At 42.0% G+C, this 17,302-nt stretch overlaps 1 protein-coding gene across 2 annotated transcripts in view; it reads left to right on the forward strand.

The window, feature by feature from the left end:
- Positions 1-17,302, forward strand: part of LOC309551509 (enoyl-[acyl-carrier-protein] reductase, mitochondrial-like) — a 152,669-nt gene that overhangs the window by 92,105 nt on the left and 43,262 nt on the right. The window lies entirely within an intron of this gene.

Raw genomic sequence — 17,302 nt, forward strand, 5'->3', positions numbered from 1 at the left:
TTAAGACTAGCCCAATTGAGTTGCCTATGGATCACGGTCCTCCATGGTGGATTGGACAGACGGTTATGAGGGACAAGCTGTCTGACATTTATGAGAAAGCTGTCAATGAAGATGACAGAAACGAGAAGGAGCAAAATGATGCCAAAAATGCAGTTGAAGAATGTGTATATGAGATGAGAGACAAACTGTGTGGCATTTATGAGAAATCTGTCAATGAAGATGACAAAACAGTTTCATCCGGAAGCTTGAGGATAATAGGAGGCTTATCAGTGAGTCAGCAGTGCCTGACACATGCGTGCCTGGAAATATGTGTCCCAACCCTAGGGTTGAAACAAGAGGGGGGGGTATGTGACAGGAAGTCAGGTAAATCTGGGAATGTAGTCACTGAGAGGAGACACATTCCCACCTGCTTTGAAAGTTCACTGATACTATAGGGTGTTGGCTGCAGAGAGAGCCAGCAGGAAGTTGAAAACCATTCAGCTGTTCAGAATGAGGAGATCAAGGCCTCTATAATTTGTCCAGAGAAAATCTATTGAGTGCTGCCTCCTGTCGCTGTGTGAGCTGGGAAGAGGAGGACAGACATACGTGTACCTCCCGACGCCGTGTGGGCATGGGAGAAGGACTGCTGCCGCCTGTCGCCGTGTGGGCTGGGAGAGGGGGACAGTCGGATGTGTGCCTCCCGACAAGCTGGTGAGCATGGGAGAAGACCCCCTACAGCGATGTGAAGCTAAGGAGGGTAACCACGAGTGAAGACGTCTCAAAGGTGAGAAGACAAAGTGTTCCATGTGAAGAGTGTGAAGAGTAAAGGGACATGTTCAATGGACAATGTTTGTGCTGTGTGAAAAGCAAACAAATGGACATTTGAGTGTCTGCTGTAGGATCAGCAGTGTCGGCCCAACAGTAGGTTGGAAAGACTTCTTAGGTAGGTTCCAGCTGTGAGAAGGTAGCCGCCCACAGAGGCAAGGATTTATTTTGTGTTTTATTTTATTTTGGATGTTTTGCTGCATACAGCCTGGTGAAGAAAACACCATTTAATAAACCACACTGTTTGTTTGCAAGCACTTGTCGGCTATCTCTCTGTGAAAACGCACCCCCAAAGGGGTCATCCACGCCTACCACCGAGCTAATCCCTCACAATATATATATATATATATATATACAGTATGTATATATATATATATATATATATATATATATATATAGGTATACACTTTTCTATATAGATACTCTTTTACAGCATCATCACATGGAGTATTGTCACCAAATAGTGTTATACTTTTTATGTGTTTAATATTCACTTTGGGTTGTTTTTTTACACTTGTTATATTTGTTTTTGATCGCGGCACACTATATGCATTTACTATTTTTGTACTATTGTATATCAGTTATAGTACAATTATAGGGTATCTTGTTAAAAGGTATATTTAATAAGCACTGTATGTTTAAGGGGTAGAGCTTTACTATTCCTTATATTAAAAATAATACAATTCTCTGTAAGTTATCTACTAATATTGCAAGGTTTTTGCAAACTTGGTTATAGACACCTACCTTTTTCGTTTCTTAGGAAATACCTGCTTGTTTCAGAAAGACCATCCTTAATGATTCTGAAATGGGAGGATATGCACCTGAACAAATCTTGCATATTGATTTATATCTCCAATATATAACCAATGAACCAATCACAACTCCAGAAAAAAAATAATTATCCCTTGAAAGGCTTAATACCTTTTTTTGTCTTGTAAAAGGAGAAAGAGTTTTACTTACCTGGTCCTCCACTCCCCTAGTAGGCAATGCTCCCCCACTATCTGATTGTGGACTGCCTTTCTGCATTCTCCTAGCTGGACTATGGACCCTACTCTCGTCTTGATGATGTCAGGATCCTAGAGCAGTGCAGTGTGGGGGTGCAGTTGCTGCAAGGACCAGTCCAGCTGCAGGGAGGAGCAGAGGATTGGGTAAGCAAACCTTCTTGTATTGTTCTTCTAAAACAAAACAAAGAATCCTTGCGCAGCCCTACTGCAAACGATATGTTTTTAGTTGCCCAGAGTTGAGCTTTAAATACAGCCAGACAGTTGTAAAGCTTTTTCATAGCACTCCATTTGGCAGTTCACTGCTGGACTAGACATCCTGGGTTGTTCTTGTTGTGAACATAGCCACAATTTATTTTAATCAATTGTCCTTGGTCATAATGTATTTAATAACACAGATCTAGTCTTTGCTAAAATCTACCATAATAAATACAGTACTGCTCAAAAGTCTTAGGCAGGTGTGAAAAAAATGTTGTCAATTAGAAAGTGTTAACAACTTATTTTTATCATTTAATAAAATGGAAAGTAAATGAACAGAAGCGAAAACCAAAAAAATCAATATTTGGTGTGACCACCCTTTTCCTTCCAAAACAGCATCAATTCTTCTAGCTACACACAGCGCTTGTGCACACAATTTTTTAAGGAACTTGGCAGGTAGGTTCTTCCAAACATATTGGCAAACTAAACACAGGTCTTGTGTGAATGTAGCCTACCTCAAATCCCTCTGTCTGTCACACACCTTATTTATTATATGGCATGATGGATAAGTATATGCCTAAAGCAGTGGCGTAGCGTGGGGGGTGCTGGGGGGGGGGGGGGGGGGCGGCCGCACCAGGCGCAACATTTGGGGGGGCGCATCCTGTGCCAGTGTCACTCTAGCAAACTTCTTCCTAGCGTGTCACACCAGCCGCTGCCATCTTCAGGCTGAACAATGGCCGGCCAGCGCCCTGTGATTGGGCCAACATTGTCATGTGCGGCAGCGGGGCTGGCCAGTGGCAGAGCCCCGCCTCGCTTCTGGAGCCCCGCCTTGCTTCTGGAGCCCGCCTTGCTGTCCGAGTTGCCGTCTTCACCATGTGGCAGAGCGGATGGATCATGAAAACAGGTAAGTCATTTTGCTGGCTGCAGGACAAGACACAGTCTGGGGAGGAGGTGTAGTTAACAGTGTAGTGTAGTGTAGTGGGCAGTGTAGTGTGTAGTGTAGTGGGTAGTGTAGTGGACAGTATAGTGTAGTGTGTAGTGTAGTGGGCAGTGTAGTGGGCAGTGTAGTGTAGTGGACAGTGTAGTGTAGTGGACAGTGTAGTGTAGTGGACAGTGTAGTGGACAGTGTAGTGGACAGTGTAGTGTAGTGGGCAGTGTAGTGTAGTGGGTAGTGTAGTGTAGTGGGTAGTGTAGTGTAGTGGACAGTGTAGTGTAGTGGGTAGTGTAGTGGACAGTGTAGTGTAGTGGGTACTGTAGTGTAGTGGACAGTGTAGTGTAGTGGGTACTGTAGTGTAGTGTAGTGGGCACTGTAGTGGTTAGTGTAGTGTAGTGGACAGTGTAGTGTAGTGGGTAGTGTAGTGGACAGTGTAGTGTAGTGTAATGGACAGTGTAGTGTAGTGGGTAGTGTAGTTGGAAGTGTAGTGTAGTGGACAGTGTAGTGTAGTGGGTAATGTAGTGGACAGTGTAGTGGACAGTGTAGTGTAGTGGGAAGTGTAGTGTAGTGGACAGTGTAGTGTAGTGGACAGTGTAGTGTAGTGGACAGTGTAGTGCTTAGTGTAGTATAGTGGACAGTGTAGTGTAGTGGGTAGTGTAGTGGACAGTGTAGTGTAGTGGGTAGTGTAGTGTAGTGTAGTGGGCAGTGTAGTGTAATGATAGGGTAGTGTAGTGGACAGTGTAGTGTAGTGGACAGTGTAGTGCAGTGTAGTGTAGTGGGCAGTGTAGTGGACAGTGTAGTGTAGTGGGAAGTGTAGTGTAGTGGGTAATGTAGTGGACAGTGTAGTGTAGTGGACAGTGTAGTGGACAGTGTAGTGGACAGTGTAGTGTAGTGGGCAGTGTAGTGTAGTGGGTAGTGTAGTGTAGTGGGTAGTGTAGTGTAGTGGACAGTGTAGTGTAGTGGGTAGTGTAGTGGACAGTGTAGTGTAGTGGGTACTGTAGTGTAGTGGACAGTGTAGTGTAGTGGGTACTGTAGTGTAGTGTAGTGGGCACTGTAGTGGTTAGTGTAGTGTAGTGGACAGTGTAGTGTAGTGGGTAGTGTAGTGGACAGTGTAGTGTAGTGTAATGGACAGTGTAGTGTAGTGGGTAGTGTAGTTGGAAGTGTAGTGTAGTGGACAGTGTAGTGTAGTGGGTAATGTAGTGGACAGTGTAGTGGACAGTGTAGTGTAGTGGGAAGTGTAGTGTAGTGGACAGTGTAGTGTAGTGGACAGTGTAGTGCTTAGTGTAGTATAGTGGACAGTGTAGTGTAGTGGGTAGTGTAGTGGACAGTGTAGTGTAGTGGGTAGTGTAGTGTAGTGTAGTGGGCAGTGTAGTGTAATGATAGGGTAGTGTAGTGGACAGTGTAGTGTAGTGGACAGTGTAGTGCAGTGTAGTGTAGTGGGCAGTGTAGTGGACAGTGTAGTGTAGTGGGAAGTGTAGTGTAGTGGGTAATGTAGTGTGCAGTGTAGTGTAGTGGGAAGTGTAGTGTAGTGGACAGTGTAGTGTAGTGGGTAGTGTAGTGGACAGTGTAGTGTAATGATAGGGTAGTGTAGTGTAGTGGGCAGTGTAGTGCAGTGTAGTGTAGTGGGCAGTGTAGTGCAGTGTAGTGTAGTGGACAGTGTAGTGCAGTGTAGTGTAGTGGGCAGTGTAGTGGACAGTGTAGTGTAGTGGGTAATATAGTGGACAGTGTAGTGTAGTGGGAAGTGTAGTGTAGTGGACAGTGTAGTGTAGTGGGTAATGTAGTGGACAGTGTAGTGTAGTGGGAAGTGTAGTGTAGTGGGTAATGTAGTGGACAGTGTAGTGTAGTGGGAAGTGTAGTGTAGTGGACAGTGTAGTGTAGTGGGTAGTGTAGTGTAATGAATGATAGGGTAGTGTAGTGTAGTGGGTAGTGTAGTGTAATGAATGATAGGGTAGTGTAGTGTAGTGGGCAATGTAGTGTAATGATAGGGTAGTGTAGTGGACAGTGCAGTGTAGTGCAGTGCAGTGTAGTGGACAGTGTAGTGTAGTGTAGTGGACAGTGTAGTGGCCAGTACAGGAATCAGGTATGTTAGCGTAGTGGACTGGTAGGTCAGTATAGGAATCAGGCTGGTCAGTACTATTGTAGGAAGGGAGTGCTAATTAGGGGGCGCAAATTACTTGCCTTGCCCCGGGCGCTGACAACCCACGCTACGGCGCTGGCCTAAAGATCTGTGGTTGGTTCTCCAAGATGTTTGGAACAACCTACAGTACCTGCCGAGTTCCTTCAAAAACTGTTACAAAAGTGTACCTAGAATTGATGCTGTTTTGAAGGCAAATGGTGGTCACACCCAATATTGATTTGATCTTGGATTTCTCCTCTATTCAATTACCCTTTATTTTTGGTGATTGATAAAATAAACTATCAACAGGTCTATTTCTGAATTCATTCTTAATTAACAGCATTTCTTCACACCTGCCCAAAACATTTGCACAGTAGTGTATATACAAATGAGGCATGTGTTAAATGCTGTACTAACTGTATTCCCCCTTTTTACTTATATCTTTTATCTTTTTTTCTGTTTCTTAATGATAATCGAGGTAGGAATAATTGCACTCATACAATTTTCGTTTCAACTTGTCTTTATTGATTTAATACAGTAAAACAGAGAAGTACAAGACAGCTGAGCTCAGTAGTGGAAAGAGGGAAAGAGAGAGAGGGAGGAAGGGAAGGGAGGGAAATGGGGAGGGATCAGGAAAGTGAAGCGTAGGGCTGTTAGGAAGTGAAGAGAGGAGTGCAGGGATATGCAAACATTTAGAGCAGTGTTTCTCAACTCCTGTCCTCAGGACCCACTAACTGGCCAGATTTGCAAGATAACTGAAATACATCACAGGTGATATCATTTGCTGCTCAGTGATTGCTGTATTTTAGTCGGTATCTTCCAAAGGTAATACTTAAAATCTGGCCTGTTGGTGGGTCCTGAGGACAGGAGTTGAGAACCAATGATTTAGAGGCAGGTATGACACCTTAATAAAAGGAGGAGTTGCTTATATGGGTTGCACAAATATCATGAAGTAGGTTCACACTTAGGCTTTTGGTTTAGAAATATGTGACGGTAAAGCTTAGTTACTTAACGAAGTTATAGAAGGGGTAGAGTGCATGATGGATGGGAAATCCATGGAGACCAGGCGGTAAGGAACTTATCCTGGAAGAAGTGGGCTTTAGCAAACATAAATTGAAACAGAGCATGTTCATTCAAGGTTTGTACAGTGTTTTTGATGTCAGGCAGTGCTGCTTGTTTAAAGCTCCTATGGTGAGTTTGGCTGATATGAGAATATGAGTCACGATAGCGTGAGATTCAGGAGGCCAAGTTTCTATACCGATTCCTAGTAAGGCCAGATTTGGATCTGGTTTAAGTGGGAGTTTTCACAGTTTCTCCAACATTGTGGGGAATGATCAGGGTATAATGTAGATCGTTTTTTAGGGGTGAAATACCAGTTGTGAAGGAGTTTTCAGTGTGAGAGGCATCTAGCGTGTTTGAGGGGGAGCTGTCTGGCCAATGGTCAACAGAGAACTGTAAGGTGCAATCACAGTAGGGCATAGAGGAAGTTTTTTGTGAGTTTGTAGGGCTCGTAAGTAAGGAGTAGAGGAGTTTCACCCCTAACTGCAAAGGTGGTGGAGTATTTATTATGGACAGAAATTTTTCAGAGGTATTTGAGTTTGTGATGGAAGTGATTTCTTAGAGTGCATGATGCACATGCAGGTATTTGAAGAAAGTTGAAGGTTTCAGGGAGAATTTGGTGGTGAATACTTGGAAGGAGTATAATCCAGTCATAGAATATAGATGTGAAATGGTAGGAATCCCAACTTTTTCCCAATCCGCCAACAAGATTACTTGTATTAGCTGCTCTAACGATCTCAGCGGCAGAAAGTGTAATCTCCAAAAGAAAATTGTGATGATTGGCACCTTGCTCCTACGCTCAGAACCTGGTTCTCAGACTACCTCTGTCATGGGACTCGCACTTAGCATCCCCAAATGGCTAGACCTTGCTGCCCTCTAGGACCGGGTTGGTCGACATAACACTGTAAACATAAACACAAAAGAAGGGTGCACCAGCCTAGTGCATTATCCTCAGTAGGCTTTTATTAATAAAATATAAAAAAATGGTTACTCACAAACAAGTGATGTAAACCAGCATATCAGATTCGACTAACAACGTCCATAGTATTGGAGTCCACTGTCTTAGTCAAGAATAAAAGCCAACTGAGGATAAAGCGCTAGGCTGGTGCACCCTTCTTTTGTGTTTATGTTTGCAGAAAGTGTAATGCCTGTCTAGAGATTCCATGAGAGAGGCGAGTCACAGCAGACTATACCCTAATAGTTGCTTTGATAGTGTTTGGGAAATGTGTCTGAGTTTGTCTTTGCACTCTTAAAATGTTAGAGATTAACATTTTATCAATATATATATATATATATATAGTATATACTGTATATGTGTATATAGTACTGCCTTTTCAACCAGGGTGCCCAGGCACCCTGGGGTGGCTTCAGGTTTCTTTGAGGGTGTCTTGATAAAATGGCTAGAAATTGCACAAAAATGTTGTACTAGCCAGAGAGTCAATGAAACCTGCCTTTCAGTTACTCAAAGCCACGGGTTGTTATTTTGCACCATTACAAACTTTAGCTACCGACGTTCTAACAACCAATGATGTCACTGTTTGATAAAGTGGACATCGGGTTTAGGCACAGCATCTTTGTTTGCTCTTCCCCTGCCCCCTCCATTAGCACTGGGGTCCCATTAGCTGAATTAGAGAGGGAAAAACTGACAAAACTATTCAGTACCAGTGTGCAAATGTGTAAATACTTTGAAAGAATAAACCACCTCTGCTGTTGGGTGTCCAAAGTGTGTGGATGTTGCTGCATTATGTAAAATGATTTGTTTTTTTTTTTTTTACATTTTATAATGTGGTGTCTTGAGATTGTGCAGAATTGTGAAGGGTGCCTTAACTGAAAAAAGGTTGAAAAACACTGATATAATATATATTACACACTGGTATTTTTAGTAAAGAATATCCAATTTCAGAAACATCTAAAATGAATGTGTCACAGCTGGCAGGTAAAGACAGCTGTATCTCATCTCTGTAGCTAGGCAATCTCCTGGAACATGATATACGCAACCGACTGATTTCAGGACACTGGGCGGTCATCAATACCTTCCTAAAGTAACAATCACAGAGTTGACGTATAGAGACTATCAAGCGTATTTTCTGTATAATCTTTCATCTGGAACACTGCAGATGTTTTCAATAAACCAACGCTATATAGTACTTTCCCTTTCCTTAAACTTGGTAGGAAATGTGTACCCCGAAGACATACTGATAGCAGCAAGAAAATAATATCACTCAGAACAGATAATAAAATGTTCACGTTATATACCAGATCAATAAAAACAGCTAACTCTTAACCATTCAGTAAACAATATAAACTTCAGCTCCAAGCCACAATATTATTTTCTAAATTCAATTAGTTTCATGCTTTCGGGGATGCTGTTTTGTTGGCGTTACTATGTAAACTGACTTTACCTCTTAAGCTGTAAAAAAAATTCTCCCAAAACAAGGTAATGAATGATTGCACTTGTTAGCTTCTAAGAAGGTGTGCTGCCTGACTGTTGGATTAACCCACTGACTTCAGTACTAGCCAAGTCACTGGCCTTGAACAAGTGTGTATATTGCATAAGGAAAGTCAAAGAAAAGTCAAAGGTCCTTTAATGCATCGTTGCCTATTGACCTAGGCACTGAAGAAATAGTGACATCATGACAGCCAGGTAACTGGAGTTTTCAGAAGAAATTACAATGGTATTTTTGATGTTATCAGTTTTCTTTTAGGGTTTTCTTATGAATATTGCATTATTCTGTGAGATTTGAGCACTTTAAAAATATATACGTGGTGCACCAGGGAATGTTCAATTTGACTTTAGTTTTTTTTTTTTTTTGTCTTGTGAAGAGTGTTACATTTCAAGAATGCTCTTTCATGTGTTTTTGGACTAATTCAGACTGGATAAACGCAGTTTTAACTTTTCTTATTAGATATGCATGCAAACTGTAGCTAGTCTCAAACCTGAACTTAAAGATAATTTTCCAGTTTCATTTGTTGGTAAACTCTGCAATGGTTAGACAACCCTTAAATAATTATTCTTTGTAGGATCAGCTCCATTTGACATGTTCATTGCCGAAAACTTCCAACAGTGGGGATCATGAGAGGGAATGAGGGTTAGGAAAACCTCTACCATCCAGTGAGTGTGTTTTGTTCTTAGTAAACTTCCAAGCACAGAGTTAAAGTGGAATTACCAAAAAACAAAAAACTTGTAGTATATTGCAGCTTACCAATCTTTAAAAGTGGTGGCTGTATTAATTTTTTCTACTTTTCTTCCTTTATTTGTACCTGTTGATCCAGCCAGTTTGTATTTTTCAAGTTCCTTTAAAGTGTTAAGCCTCGTACACACGCGTCGAAAATCGGCAGGGAATTTTCGTCCGACGATCGATCTGCCGATTTTCGGCTTGTTAGTATGATGCTTCCGACAAACGACTCCGACTTTTCGGCCGAAAAAAATCTGGTGTGCAGGCTATAAAATTTTTGTCTGCCGTCAAAACATGGCCGATTTTCGTGCAGTCAGTACAGATTTCGACAGAGAAAAATCTAATGAGCAAGTCTGGGCATGCTCAGAGAAGAAAGAACACAAAGAAAGCAAACCAACACATGACATCACTTCTGAAGTAGAATTTTGTTGGGCGAGAAAATTCGTGTGCAGTCTAGGCACATTCCAACCAACAAAACACAACTCTGGACAAAAGACGGATGATCGGTCGGCCGATAATCGTTGCGTGTGTACGTGGCTTTACTAAGCCCAGGACCCTGCATTCATTATATCTGGTCCCCTACAGACTCTGGTCCCCTAAACTCCCAAATACCTCTTCTCATCAGCAGCTAGAGCAGTCTTGTGACTTCTATCAGTGTCTGGTTAAAGCTTGTAGGAGGAGTTTTCATTCTCCCCCGATTGTCCTATGAGGCTGCAGGATGCCTGACCCTCCATCTGGACAGTGCTGATTGGCCCTGTGCTGATCACATGCACCCTCCCAAGAAAAAAAAACTCTCTAGCAATATACACCAAGATGAGCATGTGCAGCTTGCCCCCCGAGATTCTGTTCTATCATGAGATGGTTTGGAGGCTGTGGAAAAAGGGGAGAATATCAGAGAAGACAGGATCAAACAGCCTTTTTACACAATACAAATGATTAACCCTTTAGGATCCAAAGTGAGTATAACAAGCATGCTTTACTGCATATACATACTCATTTTACTGTTGTAGGTTTGCCAAAACGTTTAGGCCTCGTTCACATATGCAGAGACATCAGTTTTATATATAGTTGTAGCATATAAAATATTTACAGGGTGAAAAATAATCCTTGGAAATGTGTTAAAATGGGTAAAACTACATTTTTGACCCACCCTCAATATGATATAATTGGGCTAGATTTGGGGATGTGTAAATATTTGTCAATTTGCCAAGTTCAATATCAAAACATTTAAACTGATACCAGAATATATTATATTTAACATTCTTTCAGATTTGATGGTGCATGTATTAAGTGTTCTAATTATAGGCACAATTTAAGGGGGAAGCAATGATATAAAAACATTTTTGCAATGTTGGCCTCTTCCTAATGTCCCATCCTCCTAATGTCTCTTCCTAATGTCCCATCATTCACTATGATGAAGACAAAGTTGGAAAAAAAAATTATAAAAAGGGTTACCCTTTAGGTGTCAGTTACTGTACATTTTATGGTATGCTTGCAGAATTGCTACAGTTTGTGAAAGAAGTATATTTCTCTACTGGAGTTTCATATGGAAGATCTATTAAGGTTATTAAAAGAGAAATCAAATGAAACCAAAAATCCCTATAACTAGAACTGTACTGCAACTGTAGAGAAGCTACCGCTACTGTACAGAACTATTCGAACTACTGTAGAAGTACTAGAGCTACTGTAGAGAGCTACAAGAACTCTTGTAGAACTTCTAGACCTATTTTATGGCACTTTTCCACTGCAAGTACCGGCTCGGCTCTACTCGGCCCTGCTTGGCACGGTTTGCTTTTCCACTGCTGGTACCGCATGGTACGGTGTTGGAACGGTTCGGTACGGTACGGTATGGTTTGCTTTTCCACTAAAGTAGTACTAAAGTTAAGTGGGTGGGATAACAACGGGGTGGGTGGGATTCTCTGACCAATCAGTGGCTAGTAGTGACTGCATGCAAAGGATTGTGGGATATGGTACCGGGTATGGTACCTGTTGGAACCACAATCGAGTAGGTACTGTTTTTGAGAGCCGTACCGTTCGGTTCCATGCAGTGGAAAAGTGCCGCCGTACCGTACCTTACCGAACCGTTCCTACACTATACCATGCAGTACCAGCAGTGGAAAAGCACAAAAGCGAGCCGAACTGTTCGGTTCCATGCAGTGGAAAAGCGCCATTACAGAACTACAGTACTAGAGCTATTCTACAGAGCTACTAGAACTACTATGCTGAACTGCTAAAATACTGTACAGAACTACTAGAACCACTGTAGAACTACTAGAACTATTGTAGAACTACTAGAACATCAGTACAGAGCACCTAGAACTACTGTAGAGCTTCTGGAACTACTAACTACTGTACAGAACTACTAGAACGAATGTACAACTACAAGAACTATTGTACCTATTAGAACTACTGTATCAAACTACTAGAACTACTGTAAAATACTAGAACCCCTATACTGAACTACTAGAACTACTGTAGAACTACTGGAACGTACTGTACAGAACTACTAGATTTACTGTACAACTACTATAATTTCTGTATTAAACTACTAGAACTACTGTACAATTACTAGAACCTCTGTACTGAACTACTAGGACACTGCACCAAACTAATGGAACTACTGTAGAACTACTAGAACTTCTGTACAGCACCACTAGAACTACTATACAGAACTATTAGAACTACAATAGAACTACTAGAACTGCAATAAAGAACTACTAGAAGTACTGTAGAACGACTAGAACTACTGTACAGAACTACTAGAACTACTAAAGAACAACTAGACCTACTGTATAGTACTACTAGAACTACTGAAGAGCTACTAGAACCACTGCAAAGAACTACTTTAGAACTACTAAAACTACTATAACTAGTGTAGAACTACTTGAACTATAGTACAGAACTACTTGAACTACTGTAGAACTACTAATACTACTGTACAGCACTACTATACAGAACTACTAGAAATACAATAGAACTACTAGAACTGTTATACAGAACTACTAGAACTACTGTAGAACTACTAGAACTACTGTACAGAACTACTAGAACTACTGTACAGAACTGAACTATTAGAACTACTATAGAACTACTTGACCTACTGTACAGTACTACTAGAACTACTGAAGAGCTACTAGAACTACTGCACAGAACAAATAGAACTACTGTAGAACTACTAGAACTAATTTACGGAACTACTGGAACTACTGTAGAACTACTAAAACTACTGTACAAAACTACTAGAACTAGTGTAGGACTACTGTACAGAACTACTTAAGAACGATTAGAACTACTAACTACTGTACCAAACTACTAGAACTACTGTAGAACTACTGTACAGAACTACTTAAGAACTTCTAGAACTACTGTACCGAACTACTAGAACGACTGTACAGAAGTACTAGAACTACTGTAGAATTAATAGAACTATTGAACCAAACTACTACACTACTCTACTATCCTAAAGAGTATGTACAGTATCTCACATAAGTGAGTACACCCCTCACATTTTTGTAAATATTTTATTATATCTTTTCAACACTGAAGAAATGACACTATGCTACAATGTAAAGTAGTGAGTGTCCAGCTTGGGTAAATTTGCTGTCCCCTCAAAATAACTCAACACACAGCCATTAATTTCTAAACTGCTGGCAACAAAAGTGAGTACACCCCTAGGGTGAAATTGTCCAAATTAGGCCCAAAGTGTCAATATTTTGTGTACCCACCATTATTTTCCAGCACTGCCTTAACCCTCTTAGGCATGGAATTCACCAGAGCTTCACAGATTGCCACTGAGTCCTCTTCCACTCCTCTATAAAGACATCACGGAGCCGGTGGAAGTAAGAGACCTTGCGCTCCTGCACCTTCCGTTTGAGGCTGCCCAAAAAGATGTTTAACCTCCGTGGCGGTATGATTATGTCAGAAATTATGTACCAAAAGCGGTACAATTTTTTGCATGGAAATTTGGCGTTATGTATTGAAGGCCTACAATTCTTAGTAAATACTTACTTAAAACTTACCAAAACAAGACTCTAGTAGAAATCCCAGATGTGATAAATTTGAAACACAAACACATGAATTATAATCTAATCAATAATAGAATTGTATTCAATAATGCAATGAAAAATAATGAAATTTGTCAAAGAAATTCAATACACATCCTGAGTGTGAAACAGTTTGAAGCATGGAACTAGACAAAGTCCGACATTGCAATCAGGACAATAGTACCTTTTTTCCTTTCCGACTTTTTTTCCATTGCCATCCTTCTTGGAACAGCAAACGACGCACATCCTGGTAGGCGCTAACTTTCTTGCGGTTGGCGGTACAAAGTCTACAAAATGACGGCCTGTCAGGCGTTCTGGATTGCCAACGTCAACAGCGCGTCGTCCGGGTCTGTTAGCAGATACTGATGGCGTCGGGTGGTTGACAAAAATCTTCTCAGCCACCTTCCAGATAAAGTCAAAATGAACAAGAGGTATGCTAGTGTTGCTTTATAAAGGATATAGGCGTTCCAAAGGCACTGTTCAAGGAGATGCCTGAAAATCTTTTTATAATATTTTTTCTGTTGCTTCCGCATCGCTGGGTAAAATGTCATTGCCTGATTGGCTCGGTCGACACCTCCCATTGTGTGATTGTAGTAGATCACGACTTGCGGCTTCAGCACATCTGTTCCGTGTTTTGTGCGGACCATGGCAGTGGAGTTGCTGTGCACCGTGCATATGAGACACACATCCTTTTTGTCTCACCACCGCATTGCCATCATTTTACCCTTTTGAAAGGCAACCATCTCTCCTTTTTTTAGTTTTTTCCTGCTAAACATTGATGGCATGTCACGCCGGTTTGGCCTAACAGTACCATACCCATCAGTTTTGTTTAGGAGCAAAACCTCATAAAGTTCCTCAGAGGTGTAAAAATTGTCCGTTGTCACGCAATATCCCTGGTTCAGCAATGGGTCCAGCAGTGAAAGGACAGAGGATGTGGCCATCCCATAGCCGCTGTACCTGGGATTGAACTTGGTACCTTTCCCGGTGTAAATGATAGCATTCCAGATATATCCGGTGGATGATTCACAGAGCATATAAAATTTAATGCCAAACCGCGCTCTTTTGGATGCAATAAATCGTATCCAGCTCAGGCGTCCCTTGTAGGCCATCAGACTTTCGTCAACACTGACATCCCTTTCTGGCACATAGGTCCGCTGGAAGTTGGTGACAATAATTTGGCACACCTCCCAGATTTTTTTGAGTTTGGGCGCAGGATGCGTGGCCTCATCAAACTCTTCGTTGTTGGCGAAGTGTAAATTTTTCATGATCAGTGAAAAACGATATTCGGACATCACTGTGCCAAAAAACGGAGTGGCCAGCATCTTATTGGTGGTCCAATACCATTTCTGGAGCGGTTTCCCCACCACCCCCTGAAGGATGATGAGTCCCAGAAACTGCCAGATGTCCTCTTTACTGACCGGTTCCCATTTTCTGGATCTGGAAAATCTGGCACGCAGCGTAGCGGATTGCTGCTCATGGTAGCGGTTGGTTTCTGTGACGATTTTTCGAATTACCTCCTCAGTAAGAAATAATTTCAGGTACGCCAGAGGGTTGTTACTCTCCACTTCAACCTTCATCCCAGGAGATCCAGTGAATCGGAATCTCGAGGGCGCTGCCTCTTCCGCATCGCTGTTTAGAGGGCACCAAGTGCGCACATCGCTTAGGTCAGGTGCGGGATCATCGGCGTTGTCACTTTCTGGATCAGTGTCGGTGTCAGAGTCAGATGACAAATCTACCCACAACTCACTGTCGTTCTGTTCTGCGAGCAGCTCTGTGTCGCTGTCGCAGTCGCTCAGCTGATCCAAAAGCGCATATGTAGGACAGCGCTTTTTTTATGCCATTTTCAAACGATTTTATTTGTCACAAATGACAATGGCAAGGGGCATTGAAAGGGCACTGTGTCTTTTACTAAGGTTATACAGTGTAATCCTCTCAGATTACACTGTATCACCTCCTTTTTATGTGTTTGTGTTGGTGCAACTTTTGAATTTTCCTCCCAGTTCCGCTCCCATGCAGCATTGCTGCTGCAGGGAACGGAACCAGGAAGTCATCAGACCGATGGACAAGCGGCGGGGATCTCGGCGGCGATCACAGCAATGGGAGATCATCGCTGGATCGCCAGGAGAAGGTAAGGAACCCTGCTGCAGGCTCTGCACATCTACCCCGAGCGTGACTCGGGGATACCGATAGTAGCATGAAAAATCCACCCCGAGTCACGCTCGGGGATACCGCTAAGGGGGTTAATAGGGTTTAGGTCTTGCTTGGCCAGTCCACCACCTTGCTTGGCCAGTCCACCACCTTTACCTCAGCTTCCTTAGCAATACAGTGGTCATCTTGGAGTTGTGTTTGGGGTCGTTATCATGTTGGAATACTGCCCTGCTGCTCAGTCTCTGAAGGGAGGGGATCATGCTCTGCTTCAGTATGTTACAGTACATGTTGGCATTCATAATTCCCTTAATGAACTGTAGCTCCCCAGTGCCGGCAGCACTCATGCAGCCCCAGACCATGACACTCCCACCACCATGATTGACTGTAGGCAAGACACACTTGTCTTTGTACTCCTCATCTGGTTGCCGCCACACACGCTTGACACCAAATAAGTTTATCTTGGTCTCATCTGACCACAAGACGTGGTTCCAGTAATCCATATCCTTAGTCTGCTTGTCTTCAGAAAACTGTTTGCGGGCTTCCTTGTGCATCATCTTCAGAAGAGGCTTCCTTCTGAGACAACAGCCATGCAGACCAATTTGATGCAGTGTGCGGTGTATGGTCTGAGCACTGACAGGCTGACCCCCCAGCCCTTCAATCTCTGCAGCAATGCTGGCAGCACTCATATGTCTATTTCCCAAAGACAACCTCTGGATATGATGCTGAGCATGTTCACTCAACTTCTTTGGTCTAACATGGTGAGGCCTGTTCTGTGTGAAACCTGTCCTGTTAAACTGCTATATGGTCTTGGCCACTGTGTTGCAGCTCAGTTTCCGGGCCTTGGCAATCTTCTTATAGCCTAGGCCATCTTTATGTAGAGCAACCATTCTTTTTTTTAGATCCTCAGAGAGTTCTTTGCTATGAGGCGCCATGTTTAACTTCCAGTGAGCAATATGAGAGAGTGAGAGCGATAAAACCAAATTTACCACACCTGCTCCCCATTTACGCATGAGACCTTGTAACACTAACGAGCCACATGACACCGGAGAGGGAAAATGGATAATTGGGCCCAAATTGGACATTTTCACTTAGGGGTGTACTCACTTTTGTTGCCAGAAGTTTAGACATTAATGGTTTTGTGTTGAATTATTTTGAGGGGACAGCAAATTTACACTGTTATACAAGCTGTACACTCACTACTTTACACTGCAGCAAAGTGTAATTTCTTCAGTGTTGTCACATGAAAAGATATAATAAAATATTTTAAAAATGTGGGGGGTGTACTCATTTGTATGAGATACTGTATATCTGGGCTAAATAAAACGTACATTGCTCTTATATTTGCTTAATATTTTGTCTGATTAATTAATTATGCAAATACAGAAAAATACCTTTTGATCTGCTTGAAATTCAATCAACTCCTATAATGTAATAAAACATTATAGGAGCTAAAATCCTAAATAGTGTTATTACTAATACCCAGTTTACCTCTGTTAAAATTCAGAACATCTCCCCCATGTTATGGGAGTGAGAAGTGGTGTCTGTAGTCTTAAAACAATTCCTATCCTACAGTGACAACGCTACTCTCTATATTAAGTACAGTGAGTGAGCTTTGTCCCCTTAGAATAGGAAGTATGCTACTGGCAAGATCACCTAGTGAAATAGATAGAAAAAGCCCTAAAAATGAAAATCAATTTAACTAAAAGTCTAAGCTGAGATTTCAATGTTTTGTTCTTGGATTCACAGTGAGTGCCCTTGAGGACTCTTAGAATTCTAACAATCTGGACTTTTTGCAAAAAATATAGACAGCTACAAATCAGTAA

This window comes from Pelophylax lessonae (genome assembly GCF_965119305.1).
Source record: "Pelophylax lessonae genome assembly, chromosome: 3".
NCBI classification, from domain to species: domain Eukaryota; kingdom Metazoa; phylum Chordata; class Amphibia; order Anura; family Ranidae; genus Pelophylax; species Pelophylax lessonae.